At 40.0% G+C, this 14,355-nt stretch overlaps 1 protein-coding gene and 2 pseudogenes across 2 annotated transcripts in view; 2 read left to right on the top strand and 1 right to left on the bottom strand.

The window, feature by feature from the left end:
- CTXND2 (cortexin domain containing 2) overlaps positions 1-14,355 on the top strand; it is a 32,228-nt gene that overhangs the window by 7,630 nt on the left and 10,243 nt on the right. Inside the window, exon 1 of one of the 2 annotated variants that reach the window (XM_045999518.1) lies at positions 5,143-5,201. The exons of the other annotated variant lie outside the window; for it this stretch is intronic. The gene's annotated coding sequence lies outside the window, so the exon portion shown is untranslated. Of the gene's footprint in view, positions 1-5,142; positions 5,202-14,355 lie in introns of those variants that run through there. 2 annotated transcript variants of the gene reach the window in all.
- LOC123949851 lies at positions 92-521 on the top strand (annotated as a pseudogene).
- LOC123928438 lies at positions 8,767-8,865 on the bottom strand (annotated as a pseudogene).

Genomic DNA, 14,355 nt, shown 5'->3' with positions numbered 1-14,355 from the left:
GCACCATAGTTAAAAGAGATAAGCAAAAGGACGCAAAGAATGCTTCATGAAATGCCTGTTTCAGGCGTCTGAGGAAAGTCATCTATTCAAGATGGAAGCAGAGATCAATAAGATGGAACTTATGTTCCAGAAAGCTGACTCTGATCTGGATTATATTCAGTACAGACTGGAATATGAAATCAAGACTAATCATCCTGATTCGACAGGCAAGAAAAATCCCGTTACACTCTTAAAAGAATTGTTAGCAATAAAGTCTCAATATCAAGCTTTGCAAGCAAATGTTAAACAAAGTCAAGCAGAAAGAGACTAAGAGCTGTGTTTGTGCTACTGTTCTTAATGACCATAACACAACACTACAAAAGCAACCAGACCTGGGGCTATCACCATGGACTAAAGAAGAGAAAACTGCAGCAGAGCAATTAAAGTCTCCACGTCAGACTTATGAAGAAATAGACTTGCAAAAGAGAACTCTCATGGAGAAGAGATCCATTCCAGAAAAATTTAGGAAGGTGTCTTGTTAGCATTTAATGACTAGAGGTGGGGGGATGGCAAAGGAGAAGGGGATTTGGCTTGAGTGATTAGGTAGTTGATACCTTTCACAAAAGAGAGCAGTATAGAAAGAGAAGATATTAATTAATAAAGTTCAGCCAAAAGGATGGAATGGGAATCAAGGGATTTTTAAAATATATGCACACAGGGGCGTCTGGGTGGCTCAGTGGGTTAAAGCCTCTGCCTTCAGCTCGGGTCATGATCTCAGGGTCCTGGGATCGAGCCCCGTGTCGGGCTCTCTCCTCAGTGGGGAACCAGCTTCCCTTCCTCTCTCTCTCTGCCTGCCTCTCTGCCTACTTGTGATCTCTGTCAAATAAATAAAATCCTTAAAACTATATATATATATATATATATATGCACACATACTTAGTCTTATAATTTCAGGCAAGGAAGTTTCTTAACACTATTTTGCATCTGTTTTTGTGTAATTGGGATAATATAGATGTCCTGACCTATTGTAAAAGAGTATTTATGTACTGTCAGTCAAATGTGAATGGACATGCTTGGGAATTAAAGGATAGAAAAAAAGAGAGAGAGAAGTATCTGTTTCAGATGATAGAAGAAAGAAGACGCAGTCTGGAAAGAGCAGGACAATATAAGCCAATAGAGTTTCAAGATAAAAGAGTTTGGGCAGCAGCACATGTTCAGAGATGAGAAACAAATCTAAGGAGAGTAGATGGAGTGGAAACCATGGTTCAAGTGAGTGAGGAACGTATAAAAAGTGAGTAAATATAGGCAGATAGTTAGCATACAACACTTTTTCAGAAACAAGGCAATGAAGAAAAAGTAATCAAATGGTACCTGGGATGCGAGGTAGGATGGGGTAGGAATAGAAAATTATGTCTTGTGAAAGTGGCAAATTAAAGATGAAGAAAATATATATGCCCAAGAAAACAAGTAAGACTGGTGCTGGGGGAGACAAGGAAACAAGTTGGGGCTGTGTGTGGAAGTATATCTCTCAGAAAAATCAAGGCACCTTTTTAGAGAAAATGTGTAGACATTTTGAAGTGGAAGAGGGAGAAGCTGACAACTCACGTGCAGTGGCTTTGATTCTCAAAGAATAATAATAAGTCAAACTGCTATGAACAAGAGGTAGAGATGGTGTTGGTTCTAGCTTTAGAGATGTGGGTAATTTGGGGAAGTGTGTGACTAAAATTGTATGAAGAAAAAACTGTCTAATGCTCTGAGACCCCAGAGTGAGAAGGTATAAATGTTCATGAAACTACCGAGCATTTCTCTGCCAACACCCAGAAGCTAGAGGAAAGAAAGTAAGCAGAGGAATTACCCAGAATTGGAGTACTGATTGACAAATTAGGTCAGCATTTTGAGATGGAAGATTCTAGAGCCCCAGAAGAAGGAGATGAGACAGGGAAACAAGAGAAGCTAGAAGGAGGTTGTTAGGCTGAGGAGAGAGGTTAAATTCTGGAAGCTGATGTTGACAGCAGCCTCAAAAGTAAGGGAGTGGGAGTAGCAAAGGATGGGAAATGAGAACATGTATCCCAAAAAATTATAAGTAAAAATATATTGTTGGGACACCTTTGTGGCTCAGTCGGTTAAGTGTCTGCCTTCCACTCAGGTCATGATCCTAGGGTCCTGGGATCAAGTCCCACATTGGGCTCCCTGCTCAGCATGAAGCCCTTTCTCCCTTTCCCTCTGCCCCTCCCCCAGCTTGTGCTCTCTCTCAAATAAGTAAATAAAATCTTTTAAAAACAAACAAACAAACAAATAAGAGATGAATAGCCCAATGAATAGGGATAGGATAGGTATAGGAAATCTGAGTAAGATGTACAAACAATAGAAACTCAAATACCATAGCAATTAGGGAAATGCAAGTTCTTAAAAACTGAGATGTTGTTTTTGCCTACTAACTGGACAAATACTTCAAAGATTGAGAGTAACGTATTGGCGGCACTATGAAAAAACAGGCACTTTCATACCTAGTTTGCACATTGCAGTAACCTTTTTAGTGTGTAATTTGGCAGTACCTATTAAAATTCTACCTGTTTATATCCTACAACCCAGCATTTATATTTTTAATATTTTTAGGAATTTATGTCACAAAAACTTTTTCACAAATGCTCAGAGAAATATGTGCAAGGTTAGCCATTCCAATGTTGGTACACTATTAAGAAATTTTAAACAACCCAAATGCACACTAATAGTGAAAATAAATCAGGGATATGTACGTAATGGAGAACTTGCATACTTAGCAGCCATTAAAATTAATGAAGCGGATCTAAAGGTATTAAAATGGGATGATGTCCAAGGTATACTATTAAATGAAAAAAGCATAAAATAAATATTATCTGGGGCATCTGGGTGGCTCAGTGGGATAAGCCTCTGCCTTGGGCTCAGGTCATGATCTCAGGGTCCTGGGATCAAGCCCCCGCAGCAGGCTCTCAGGCATCGGGCTCTCTGCTCAGCAGGGAGCCTGCTTCCCTCCTCTCTCTTCTCCTGCTTCTCTGCCTACTTGTGATCTCTCTCTCTCTCTGTCAAATAAACAAATAAAATCTTTTTTAAAAATAAGTATTATCTTATAAATAATAATAATTATACTAAATATATTAATTAGAGTTGGAGAAATCTACCGAACCGTTAATAATATAACTCTGAAGAGTGGGATTAATAGGAGATTTCTACCTTTTCATAGTTCTGTAATTTTAATGTGCTATGACTTTGTATTACCTCTATAATTATGTAAAACAGAAGTATAAAATAATTTTGTTTGAAGGTTCATCACTAAACAAACAGTAGCTATTATAATGGGCCCCAAAGCCTGATTTTGTTTCAGACTTCAGTTTTCCCTACCATGGAATTTGTGATTGTATGCTCATGGGCAAGAGAAATGTAGAAATTAAGAAACTGAAGATATATTTAAATTGCTACATTTCGTATTATTTGGGAAGATGAAAGTGAGAACTGGGACCATACTTCATTCTCCATTCTGTCCCCAGCATCTAGTACAGTGACATATAACAAGCATGAGGTAAAATTTATTAAATATAGAATCTCTCTCAGGAGAGTTACTTTTTAAAAGTGTGATAATATTTTGAAAATGTATCTAAATTCAAAAAAATGTTTTGAGTAGTTAATGTGTACATGGTATAATATGAGCCACTCAATTCCCCATCTTAGAGCCATGGGTTATGTTTCTCCACAACTATTCTGTATATTTATAAAGCATATGTACATACAGAGAGAAAAGGGTGTGTGTGCACCTACCTGGGCATGCAGGTGTCCTGTAGAGTTTTTTTTTTTTTGGAACTGCATAAAACCTTAGAAGATGGGCATCTGGTTGGCTCAGTAGGTTAAGCTTCTGCATTCGGCTCGGATCATGATCTTAGAGTCCTGGGATCAGGACTGATCCCATCAATCAAGCCAGGACTGAGCTTGATTTCGAGCTCTTTGCTCAGCAGGAGCATGTTTCTTCTTCCCACTCTCCCTCTGTGCTCTCCCAATGTCTCTCTCATAATAAATAAATGAAATCTTTTAAAAACAAAAACAAAAAAACCTTAGAGGAAATGGTAATAAGTTTTGCATTCAAGGTATATGTGAGCATGTATAATACCTAATACTAAGTGAAATAGTTTTGACTTTTCTTATTCAAATGTTCTAAGTAAATTCTTTTTTAAAAATTTCTTTATTATTTTTTATTTTTATTTATTTATTTATTTATTTTTAAAGATTTCATTTATTTATTTGACAGACAGAGATCACAAGTAGACAGAAAGTCAGGCAGAGAGAGAGGAAGGAGGAAGCAGGCTCCCCGCCGAGCAGAGACTCAATTCCAGGATCCTGGGATCCGAGCCGAAGGCAGAGGCTTTAACCCACTGAGCCAACCAGGTGCCCCTATTTTTTTTTATTTTTTTAAAGATTTTTATTTATTTAGTTGAGAGGGAGAAAGAGAAAGCAGGAGAAAGGAGAAGGTCAGAGGAAGATGCAAATTCCCCATGGAGCTGGAGCCGTATGCGGGACTCGATTCCGGAACTCAGGGATCATGACCTGAGCGGAAAGCAGTCTCTTAACAAACTGAGCCGCCCAGGCACCCCTAAATAAATTCTTTTCCAGGAAAAGAGATTTGAGAGCTTCACTGATCTTGTTGACAAATAGTTCTCAAATTTGAGCATACATCACAATCCCCTAGAGGGGCTGGTTAAAGCACAGATACTAACACCTCCAAAGTTTCATATTCATTAAGGCAGGAACCCAGGTCCAAGAATTAGCATTTCTAACAATTTTCCATGTGATGCCACTAATCCAGAGAACTACTGCGTAGACCAAAAAGCTGGCTTCTGACCCATCTTCTCCCACTCATGTGATCCACTTACAAGGTATTACTTGAGCCATTAACCTTGGCTGCCCCAGCCCAGGCAGAGCTGTGGAAATATTCTTCTACTGACCTGGGCTCCAATTTAATCTAGTGGGATCATTTTCTCACTCACTATGGGAGTGTCTGAAACTTGATCCTGTTTTAGCTGAAGTATTCATGAAGCTTCTTAGTTCAGTGTGGGAGTGGGGAAGGGACAGAGCTACCAACCACTAGCCTTTTTATGAGTGGGTTGATAAAAAGGGGAGAGGTTGCCAAGAGATGGGCTTGAGTAGGAGGAGACTGGCCTGCCAACAGCCAGCCTTGGATATCACTCTCTCAAAAGGTAAATAACTGTCCGTATTGTCTTTCTGGTGAAGTTTTTCTGGGAATAATTCCAACAATTCTTCAGAGTTTCATAACACTTCTCTACAAGCCTGGGGAGTACTTAGGGAAATGACTGGGAGAAGTAAAGAAATTTTTCTTTCCTCAGAGTTTTTTTGGAAAAGTGAAACTTTAAGTAAGAGGCACAGGGTGGTTTTGAGGCAAAGTGGGGAAACCTCTGTTGGTCCCATTGCCTAGAGGATGTCTTTGATTTTAGGGATTATAGGAAGAGAGCTTCATTTTTCTATTTCCTCACAATCACCTCTCCTTTTGTTTATTTTTTTAAGATTGTATTTATTTTATTTGATACAGAGATAGAGTGAGAGCACAAGCAGAGGGCAGAGGGAGAAGCAGGCTCCTCGTTGAACAGGGAGCCTGATGTGGGGCTCGATCCCAGGACCCCGGGACCATGACCTGAGCTGAAGGCAGACAGTTCACCAACTGAGCCACCCAGGGATCCCAACCTCTCCCTTTAGAGTAAACTTACGTCAATGAGAGAAAAGTTGTGTCTTTTTAGGTAGTTTTGTTGTTGTCTTCTTTTGTTTTTTTGTTTGTCTTTAAGAAATATTGGGCAACAGATGGGGAAAATGAAGTGATTTGGAAAGGAAGGAAGGATTGGCAGGGGGAAAGGAAGGAAGGGAAGGAAGGGAAGAGGGACTGATCTTTCCAGGAAGTGTTAAGTGAAAGGGGACAAACTTCTGCTGCAGATTTATAAATGCTGTTATTCTGCTTCCTACTTTAGCAGTTTCAGATTTTATATAAACCAATAGATTCATGCCCTTCCTCCTTTTCCCTATTCTAGTTCCAAGCAGTACTGCTGTTCATCTCAAACAAAACAGGAACCCTTTTTCTTAAAATATTTATTTATTTATTTATTTATTTATTTATTTATTTGAGAGAGAGAGTACAAGCAGGGGGAGAGGTAATAGCAGAGGGAGAAGGAGAAGCAGACTCTGTGCTGAGCTGAGAGCTGGAAGCAGGACTGGATTCCAGGACCTGGAGATCATGACCCCAGTGGAAGGCAGACACTTAACCATCTGAGCCACCTAGAAGCCCCAGGAACCTTTTATTTTTTAAGATCTTATTTATGTATTTGTCAGAAAGAGAGGGAGCACAAGCAGGTTCCCCTGCTTTTGAAGGGGCCGAGCAAGGAGCCCAATGCAGGACTTAATCCCAGGACCTTGGGATCATGAACTGAGCTGAAGGCAGATGCCTAACCAACTGAGCCACCCAGGTGTCCCTAAAACAGGAAGCTTAAGAACAATTAAAATAATTCTAGGGGCGCCTGGGTGGCTCAGTGGGTTAAAGCCTCTGCCTTCGGCTCAGGTCATGATCTCAGGGTCCTGGGATTGAGCCCCGCATCGGGCTCTCTGCTCAGCAGGGAGCCTGCTTCCTCCTCTCTCTCTGCCTGCCTCTCTGACTACTTGTGATCTCTCTCTCTCTCTGTCAAATGAATAAATAAAATATTAAAAAAAATAATTCTAGGCCTGTTCTTCACTTTAGAAAACAGATTTTCGATTTACCATGGTATCTGTCACTTGAATCTGTCAAGAAAAGTGATTTTGCCTAAGAGGTCTTAGAAGAAAGGAAACTGGAAATCCAAGGCTACAATAATTTGTGATTTTTTTTATTTTAAAAAACTTTTTAGCTAATTTTGTGTTCAAAATCTTGCATTCCTTTTCTGAAAAAGAGATCTCCAACTTGGATAAATTTTCGGACCTATAAAACCTAGATCTGATCACTGCATATGAAAATAAGAGCCAAGAACATACAAGACATACTTGGAACCAAAAGAAACAACATCAGTTTTCTTCTTTTCTTTTTCCTTTTTCTTTTTCTTAAGATTTTTTATTTATTTATTTGACAGAGAGAGAAATCACAAGTAAAAGTAGGCAGAGAGGCAGGCAGATAAGAGAGGGAGAAGCAGGCTCCCTGCTAAGCAGAGAGCCTGATGTGGGACTCAATCCCAGGACCCCGGGATCATGATCTGAGCCGAAGGCAGAGGCTTAACCCACTGAGCCACTCAGGCGCCCCTTCCTTTTTCAACGAGAATGTATTTTACTTTTTGAGGTGGAGAGAGGAAAGATACCAGCCTAACCATAACAAAATTAGCTTACTGGAATTTGGCAGTTATGAGTGAGAGGTTTAAATAAATAAACTAGAGACCTTTCATTCAAAGTTCAGGAAATCAGATGTAATTAGATAAGGAGAAGAATCACAGATGACCTGATGTTTTCCAATTTCCAGATGCTGAAGGTTTCCATCTCTCTATAGCATCTGAGACTGTTGGCAATACCCCTCCTTGAAATTCTCTCATCTGTTCAATTTCATGACACTACACTCTTCAGCTCTTCCTACTTATAACTATTCCATCTGTGGTTTGTTGATTTCCTTCCTATGGCATAAAAGCAGACATTCCCTTGTTTTGAATTCTCCTTTGGCCACCTCATCTACGTCTACGCTTTCAACTACCCTGCACTTAAGTGACTCAACTCTAAAGATCTTGCTTTCCTTTACTCCTAAACTTCAGTCCCACATTTCTGCCTCCTGAGCATATCATACCAGTACCTTTATTTTTTTTAATATACCAGTACCTTTAAATTCAACGTACTCCAATCTGAATTCATCATAGTCCCTTAAAATATCTGCTAATTCCTAAATAAATAATTCTATGAAAGATAACATTTCAGCCATCCAAATTCAAACCCCAGAGTTTTATCATTTTCTTCTTCCTCCCACTATATGTCCATTTAATTTATAAATCATGTCAAATCCTCTTTCACATCCATTCCTTCCTTCTCGTTACTGTCATCCTAGTTGATACTTTTGTTGCCTTTTACCAAGACTGCTATGACTCCTTCTAATTGTTTTTCACCCTATCGTGTCTATTTCCTGTCTCCTATATCTTTTGTATACTGTTGCCAGTTATCTTCCTAAAGCATGGCTTTGATGATTTACCTTTCTTCAATACACAGGAATTGTGAATGTTTAATATGCCAGGTACTGATCTAGATAATTATCTAGATAATTCATTTATGTAGGTAGACTAAACACCTCCAGTGTGCTAGCCCTGCACTAAGTGCTGAAGCTGTGCCTCCAATGGGACACAGACTTAAGGTTTAGAGCTCACATTCCAGTTAGAGTCAGTGGAATGTACAGTAAGATATGGCCGCCATTCTCATTTATCTGCTCAAATTCCTTCAGTGGTTCCCCCATGCCTGGAAGAATAAAATTCAAATTCTTTTTTAAAAAGATTTTATTTATTTATTTGAGAGAAAGAGAGAGAGAAATAGAAAGAGAGAGCATGAGTGGAGTGAGGGGCAGAGGGAGAAGCAGACTCCCAGCTGAGCAGGGAGCCCAATGTGGGGCTCGGTCCTGGGACTCCAGAATCATGACCTGAGCTGAAGGGAGTTGCTTAACCAACTGAGCCAACTAGATGCCCCTAAAATTCAAATTCTTTATGCTGACTTTCAAGGATCATTATGATTTTTTTTTCTTCAGAGTTTTTAGTTAAATTCCAGTTAGTTAAAAATATGGAATGATTCATGAATTTGTGTGTAATCTTTGTGCAAGAGTCATGCTAATCTTCTATTATTCCAGTTTTAGCACAAGGCTCATTATGATCTTATCTCAAGCAATAGAAGTATAGTACCTAGATGAATAATCTTGAGTTCACGTGGGTTTTCTATTCTGCATTGGGCACCACATTTTATTTTATTTTAAAGATTTTATTTATTTATTTGACAGACAGAGATCACAGGTAGGCAGAGAGGCAGGCAGAGAGAGAGGGGAAGCAGGCTCCCCACTGAGCAGAGAGCCCGATGTGGGGCTCCATCCTAGGACCCTGAGATCATGACCTGAGCAGAAGGCAGAGGCTTAACCCACTGAGCCACCCAGGCACCCCGGGCACCACATTTTAAAGTGGGATATAAACACACGAGATTATTTTCAGTGGAAAAAGACTAGAGTGATAGAAAGACCATGTCCTCTGAGAAATGATTAAATTATGAAATGATTGAAGAAATGAGTTAACAAGTATTTGAAATGTGTCTCACATCCTGAAAATCTTGTGTATGGAAGAGATATGTGTTACCCTATATGGTCCTAAATTAAAAGTGGAGCATGCTAAGGAGACCGATTTGGCTCATTGTAAAGGACTATTTTTATTACTGTAGCATTATTTACAATATCCAAGATATGGAAGCAACTCAAGTGTTGGATAAAGAATATCTATATATCTATATAGATATATAGATATGAAGAATATATGTATACACAAATATAGATATAAAATCAAATATTACTCAGCCTTGAACAATAATGAAATCTTGCCATTTGCCACAACATAGATAGACTTAGAAGATACTATGTGGAGTGAAGTAAGTCACAGAAGGACAAATACCATATGATTTCATTTATATATGAGACCTAAAAAACAAAACAAACAAAAAGCAGAAACAGACCCACAAATATAAGAATAAACTGGTAGTTGCCAGAGGAAAGAGAGGTGAGGGGATGGGCAAAATGGGTGAAGGGGAATAGGAGGTCCAGACTTCCAGTTACCGAATGAATAAGGCATGGGGATGAAAGGCACAGCACGGGGAATATGGTCAATGGTATTATAATAGTGTTGGATGGTGACAGATGGCAGATACACTCGTGGTGAACATAGTATACATAGAGAATTGTTGAATCACACTACATTGTCTGCCTAAAACTAGTAACATTGTGTGTCAGCTATATTTCAATTTTAAAAAAAGAAAAGAAAAGAAAAAATAAGTACTTTTAAAGAATGGGCCACCTTGGAAGATAGTCACTTCTGACCCCTAAAGGCCCCCGAGGAACTTACCCAATAATTAAAGCACGGACTTTGCAGAAATGATTAGAAGGCTAATGCCACAACATGACTTTTAAAGGTTCCTTCCACTATGAGATTCTATGATTTTTTTACCTTTCATTTCATGCATTTTGAGATTTACCATGCTGTATTAAGCAGTACTTCCCCAAAAGTTCCCGTGCTTTTTTGATTCCATCACTCTTCCTTCATTTAAGTGTTCTTTCCTTATCCCAGACTGAGCTCAGCCATCACTTTTAGAAAGAGTTCTATGACTAATATTACCCCATCTGAGTTTGTTCATCAGACGAAGGTCAAATTGTACATTCTCTACACCCATGGAAGCAGAGTGTTCCTTCTGACACTGGTCTCCACATCAACAAACACTTCCTACTGAGGGCAAACACTATGCTAATCTATGCTGTGAGAAGTTTAAAAAATCAAAACATGTAGATTTTTGCCCTCTAGAAACTGCTGAGAATAAGAATTCCTGTCTCCTCGAAGGTCCTTCTAGCTGGACTAAGAGTCAAAATGACATGAGACAGTATAACAGGAGAAAATCAAATTTAGTAAGTGTATATAGGGGACTCCCTATAGACATGGAAATTCCAAAGGCAGGCAAGATGAGATATATGGGTCATTCTGAACTACAGAGAAGTGGGTAGGGATCTGGGATTTCAGAGGAAAAGAATGCACTTCAAAGGGTGATAAGAAGAGCAGATGACTCGTATTTCGGGAAAGACCCTCAATTTAGATTTTTCTGTGTGGTTGAGAGAGACAAAAGTTTCTCTTGAGTCCACAGGGTCTCAAGTGCCTTCAGCTCGGAATGATCCACTTGCCAAAGTGACACATTGGGAGGAGGGAGCTGTCCTGAATCCCTTCAAAGCTCGTATTTATGGAAGAATTTCAGGTTAGTTGTTGTCTCATGTATCCTCCACATTCCTACCAGTCTGATATTTCTAACACAAATATCTAATGGTGTAATTTCCATATTTAAAAGCTTTCCAATGGCTCCCCACTGATTGCGAAGTTGAGTCCAGAGTTTTTAATGTGCCATGCAAGGGCCCTGATGAACTGGCCTAGGCTATGGTCCCTGTCTGGTCTTCAGTAGAATACATTCCCAGTTCTAAACTGAATACTCACTGTTTCTCGGACATACTATGCTGTCCTCCCTGAAGCCCTCATGTTTGTACTTGAAATATCTTCTCCAGCTTCTCCTCTTTCCCACCTTTTTCTGCTTGGTTAACTCCACTCCTTCCCAGGCCTCAGTGCAGTCCATGTATTTGCCTCTTCAGTAAAACCTTCCATGAGTCTTCCCTTTGGGTTCCTTCCCCACTTCTACCAGCAGATTGCTATGGGATTGTTTGTTTTCATTCAAGGAGTACATATTTTTGTTTATTCTTCTCTGCAACTTAATATAAAATCAAGAGTTTACATGTATAAAATCATACCTAGAAACCTATGTTAAAGAGAATATATGAGGGGCACCTGGGTGGCTCAGTGGGTTAAAGCCTCTGCCTTCAGCTCAGGTCATGATCCCAGGGTCCTGGGATTGAGCCCCGCATCGGCCCCTCTGCTTGGCGGGAAGCCTGTTTCCTCCTCTCTCTGCCTGCCTCTCTGCCTACTTGTGATCTCTCTCTGTCAAATAAATAAATAAAATATTTTTTTAAAAAAATAGAATATATGAAAGAAAATTGAAGAAAGATACAAGTCTCTTAAAATGCAATAATTAAGAGAAGTTGAAAAATCAATGAAATATTCAGGCTATAAGGGGTCTAGTGTGATATGGAGATGGCAGGATGAAATAATATGATCTTCTTAAGAAAGTGTAGTAATGAATAAAGGAAAGAGATGTGCTGGCATATTTAATGAGATATTAAAGTGATATATCCAGGGAACCTGGGTGGCTCAGTTGGTTAAGCATCTGGTTTTGGTTCAGGTCATGATCTCAGGGTTCTGGGATCGAGTCCTACCTCAGTATTCTTGCTCAGTGGGGAGCCTGCTTCTCCCTCTGCCTGTCTCTCCCCCTACTTGTGCCCAATCTCTCTCTCCAACAAATAAATAAAATCTTTTAAAAAAGAAAAAGAAATATATCCAGAAAGTGGCTTCTGAAGTGTACACAAATGGATAAATCCAGAAGCAGGATATTAAAATTACAATGAAATTCCTTTTCTCATTACAACTCAATTATCAGCAAGTATGTATTAAACACTTAGTATGGCCCAGGCTGTTTCCCATTCCAGTTACAAAAATTCAAGAGAAGAGCTTCAGCCTAACTTCTTCCTACCCCAGACCATTGAACTGCGGCAGCCAGCATGGTGGGGACAAGTCAGAAATGGCAGCTTCCGCAATAGCCGTATGGATGGACAGGTAGGGAAGTTAGGGGGAGACGACTTCAGAGTGATTCACTACATTCTGTTTTGACACTTAGCACTTTATACCTACGTCATAGTTATGTGGACATGTCTTATCTCCCATACCAGACTACAAGCTTCCTAAAGACAGAAGAAACCAGACCTTATGTATTGTGTTATGACTATAGGACCTAGTTTTTGTATTATACTATTTAAATGGTAAATGGTGCATTCAAATTAAATTTAAAGTTGATAGAGTTCAAATAGTGTTAGAGGGAGAGCTGTTTGTAATCTCCATTTCCCAAACCACACAGGAATGTAGGTGAAATAAAATGACAACAGTAACTATAAAGAAGTATTTATTGATCACCCTGGGACTCAGGTTTCCGTGAGCCCAGGGGAGGTGGGTCAAACACCACCTCACAGATACAGTATTAGCAGGATCTTTCCTCAACTCAGACCCCAGCCAGACCCAGGAACCCAGACTACATTTTCACTTGGGGTGAATTTTTCATCAAGAAAATCTCTAGTTAGAGGGACGCCTGGGTGGTTCAGTCAGTCAAGCATCTGCCTTCAGCTCAGGTCATGATCCCAAGGTCCTAGGACTGAGTCCCACATTGGGCTCCTTGCTCAGCGGGGAACTTGCTTCTCCCTCTGCCCCCTCATCCCCGCCTGCTCGTGCTCTCTCTCTCTCTCTCTCTCTCTCTGACAAATAAATAAATAAAATCTTTTTAAAAAGAAAGAAAGAGGGGCACCTGGGTGGCTTAGTGGGTTAAGCCTCTGCCTTCAGCTCAGGTTGTGGTCTCAGGGTCCTGGGATCAACCCCCCCCCCGCCCCGCCCCCTGCCCCCCCCCCCCCCCCCCCCCGCATCGAGCTCTGTGCTCGGTGGGGAGCCTGTTTCCTCCTGTCTCTCTGCCTGCTTGTGATCTCTGTCTGTCAAATAAATAAATAAAATCTTTAAAAAAAAAAAAGAAAGAAAGAAAATCTCCAGTTAGAAATAAACCAAATGGCTGCAAGATCCATTTCCTACTATTACAAAAACTTGCTTTGAGTTAAATTCTGGGACACACAGAACCTAAGCTCAACTTGGAATTCTCTCTTCAGGTTGTACCATACATTGCACATCTATTCCATTCCTAGCATCAAATGAACTGAAATTTGGAGTACTTGTCAATGCTTTGAACTACAGATTCCAGGCCTTTTTACCCTCCCTTCTCTGTTGACGTGAGACACTTTCAAATCTGCACAACTGTGACATGTGAGAATATGCTCTGGAACTCCACCTAAATGAAAAATTAAAACAGCATTGATTTCAGGCACTCCATAGCAAGAGAAAAATTGCAAATCCAAGGAGGATAATAATAGCAAACATTTAACACAGCAGTTGTTGTGTACAAGGCTCTGTTCTATGTTTTCTACATGCATTTATTTCTTTTACCTCAACATCTACGTCACAGGATTTTTCTATTATAATCTTAATTTTACAGATGGGGAAAGCGAGGCTCCAAAAAGTAAAGTAACTTGCTTAGGATCACCAAGTTCTTTTTTTTTTTTTAAGATTTTATTTATTTATTTGAGAGAGAGAGAGAGAGAAACAGAGTGAGAGAGAGCATGAAAGGGGAGGTCAGAGGGAGAAGCAGATTCTCCATGGAGCTGGGAGCCGGATGCAGGACTCCATCCCAGGACTCTGGGATTGTGACCTGAGCCGAAGACAGTTGCTTAACCAACTGAGCCACCCAGGTGTCCCAGGATCACCAAGTTTTATCAGAGTCAGAAAGATTGGCTCTAGAATCCATGTTCTCCACCACCGTGCTATATTAAGTGATTGCCATTGCATTATTCTCTTTGGGGGTTAACTTATCTGGAAGGAGTGCCCTTTGCCCTTTGTTTATCCTTGGGTTTGTCCACACACACACACAAAAACAAGA

This window comes from Meles meles, chromosome 1 (assembly GCF_922984935.1).
Source record: "Meles meles chromosome 1, mMelMel3.1 paternal haplotype, whole genome shotgun sequence".
NCBI classification, from domain to species: domain Eukaryota; kingdom Metazoa; phylum Chordata; class Mammalia; order Carnivora; family Mustelidae; genus Meles; species Meles meles.
This window is presented reverse-complemented; position numbering and strand designations above follow the sequence as displayed.